Genomic DNA, 2735 nt, shown 5'->3' with positions numbered 1-2735 from the left:
AGGACAGGTGCTCCACCATGTCCATAGCAGCCTTATTTGTAATAGCCATAATCTGGAAACAACCCAGATGTCCCTCAAACAAAGAATGGATATAGAAAATGTGGTTATTTTACACAAGGGAATACTATAAAGGATTTTTTAAACAAAGGACATTATGAATTTGTCAGACACATGGGTGGAACTAGAAAATATCATTGTGAATGAGGTAACTCAGACCCCAGAGTACTTGCATGGTAAGTACTCACTGATAAGTGGATATTAGCCAAAGACAACAGAATACCTAGGATAGAGCCTATGGACATATAGGTTGTACATATCCTATAGTAACATGCAGAAAGGCCAAGTAAGGAGGCTTTAATCTCACTTATAAGGGGGAAGATAATGATCACATAGGCAGAGGGAGGGAAGAACCTGAATGGGAGAAGAGAGGGAGAGGGGAAAGGAGGAACAGGGTCAGATATGCGAGGGGACACGAGAGAAGCCCAGACAGCCAAGAGAATGAATTGAAATATGCAGCCTCTGGTAGTGGAAATTAGGGGCACCTCCATATACCCAGGAGGTATGAGACTCTGGACTCTTTGAAGGTGACCTTAGGCAAAATGTCCAGCAATGGTGAGAGGGAACTCAAAGTGTCCAACTCCCATAGAAAGACGGGGTTAAAAATACACTGTCAAAAACCCTGATCCCCAAACTGTTTCTGTCTAAAAATCTGTGAGAAGAAAATGGAGAAGAGATTGAAGAAAAGGCGTCCAGTGACCAGCCCAACTTGGGATCCATTTCATTGGTGTTTGGATGGAGAACCAAGGCCTGACTCTATTACTGATGCTATGGTGTGCTTACATGCAGGAGCCTGACAAGGTTGTCCTCTGAGAGGCTCTATGAACAGCAGACTGAGGCACTGGCAGATACTTATACTCAACCATTGGATCCAACCTATGGTTGAAATCCAGGAAGGACTGAAAAAGTTTAAAGAGAGAGCGACCCCATAGGAAGACCAGCAGACTCAACTAACCCTGATCCTCAGGGAGCTCGCAGAGACTGAGACACCAACCAGGAGCATACAGGGCCAATGTGAGGCCCCTGACTCATATACCGCAAATGTCTGCCTGGTCTGGCATCAGTGGGAGGAAATGTGCTTAATCCTTGATAGATTTGAGTCCTCAGGGAAGGGCGAGGAAGGGGGGGCTCTCATAGGCAAGAGGGAGGAGGAGTGGAACAAGGAACTGTGGGAGGGGGATCGATGGTGGGCCATGACTGGAATGTAAATAAATAAAATAACATAAAAATGAGAATAATTTTAAAAAAGGAAAAACGACTGAGCATAGACAGCCACACTGGAGAATAAAGAACTGTTGATGCTGGTTGGGATGTAAACTTTCTGGACATGGTTCAATGCAGGGATCCCCAGTCTCCATAAGAGAATAAGAGGGTGTTTGCAGCTATGACGCCTGTCACAGTCTAGGCTAGTGAACGACTTGTTAATTTCCTTTCTGTGATGTCCTTTTGTGGCACTGTGATACCCAACCAGATCACTTTAATGCGTTAGCATAATACTGCACTCTGGATGTGAGATTCAACTGCCACCTATCAGGGCATCCAAATGCACAGCCTGTGAACGCAGTAGTGAGAGAAACCGCTTCACTCCAGTTCTTTAAACTAGGGGTGGGCAAAAACTGTTTCCTTCAGGGGCAGGATCAAGGCACCTCTGTATGCTTGTCCCCTTAACACTATCTGATATTCAAGGTTTATACTTCCTCGGTACCTTTATAAATGTAAATATTTGCTGAAAAATAATTTTATCCTGCATTCCAGCACCGTGGGGTCTGGGTCTCAGAGAGCTCCTGGTAGGCAGCCCTGAAGGGAGGCACACAGGGCTAAAGGCAGCCCCAGCCTCACTGTACCAACCTTGCAATGCCATCTACCCAACCTCTAACGCCACCTTGGCCTGACCTTCCTAACCCTGCAGATACACATTATAATAAATTTGACATAACACCCTCAATTCATAGTAAGTCTGTGATGTTTTCCAGAGCACAACATTTCTTGTTATTGATATTTCTTAATTTCCGTTGAAAATAGATGTTTTTCTCATAGTATAAATAATCTAAACATCCCATCAAAATACTAAACTTGAAGTGAGAAATCATACGCAAAGATGTGATGTGAATCCTTTCAGGCTCTATAAATGCTGTTAAGTTCATTGTATCTTGATATAGGCTATAATCACCCCAGTATCATAGCCGGGGATGTAGCTCAGTGGTAGAGCATATGCTTCGCATGTGTGGGGTCCCGGGTTCGATTCCCGGCATCTCCCAAGCTTTCCCTTTTCTTCCGGAACTCATGCTACTTAGAGCGTCATAACAGAGGATAATAAAAGGGCTCATCTATGAGCATGACAACAATGTTCCTCTATAAATTTGACGATATTTCCATGGAGACCTCCATAGTTTGGTGCGTCCAGCCTGGTCAGGCCTCAAGAAAGTTTATTTATTTATTTTTTCGAGACAGGGTTACTCTGTATAGCCCTGGCTTCCCTGGAACTCACTTTGTACACCAGGCTGGCCTTGAATTCAGAAATCTGCCTGCCTCTGCATCCAGAGTGCTCGGATTAAAGGCGTGCACCAACACCGCCCGGTGTTGTTTGTTTGTTTGTTTGTTTTTTTAAATGATTTCACCTTCATTAATTCACCAAGTTTGGTTTTTATTTGGTTTCTTGTCTGTGAACTATATATACT

At 43.9% G+C, this 2735-nt stretch overlaps 1 non-coding gene across 1 annotated transcript; it reads left to right on the top strand.

Annotated features, from left to right (window-relative positions):
* Positions 1–2242: 2242 nt before the first annotated feature.
* Positions 2243–2314, top strand: Trnaa-cgc (transfer RNA alanine (anticodon CGC)). The gene has a single exon. It is a non-coding gene; the product is annotated as a tRNA-Ala (tRNA).
* Positions 2315–2735: the final 421 nt, after the last annotated feature.

The sequence above is a fragment of the Mus caroli genome, unplaced genomic scaffold, assembly GCF_978045245.1.
Source record: "Mus caroli unplaced genomic scaffold, Mus_caroli_1 scaffold_5, whole genome shotgun sequence".
NCBI classification, from domain to species: domain Eukaryota; kingdom Metazoa; phylum Chordata; class Mammalia; order Rodentia; family Muridae; genus Mus; species Mus caroli.
Note: the sequence above shows the minus strand (reverse complement) of the source record. Positions and strands in the feature narration are given on the sequence as shown.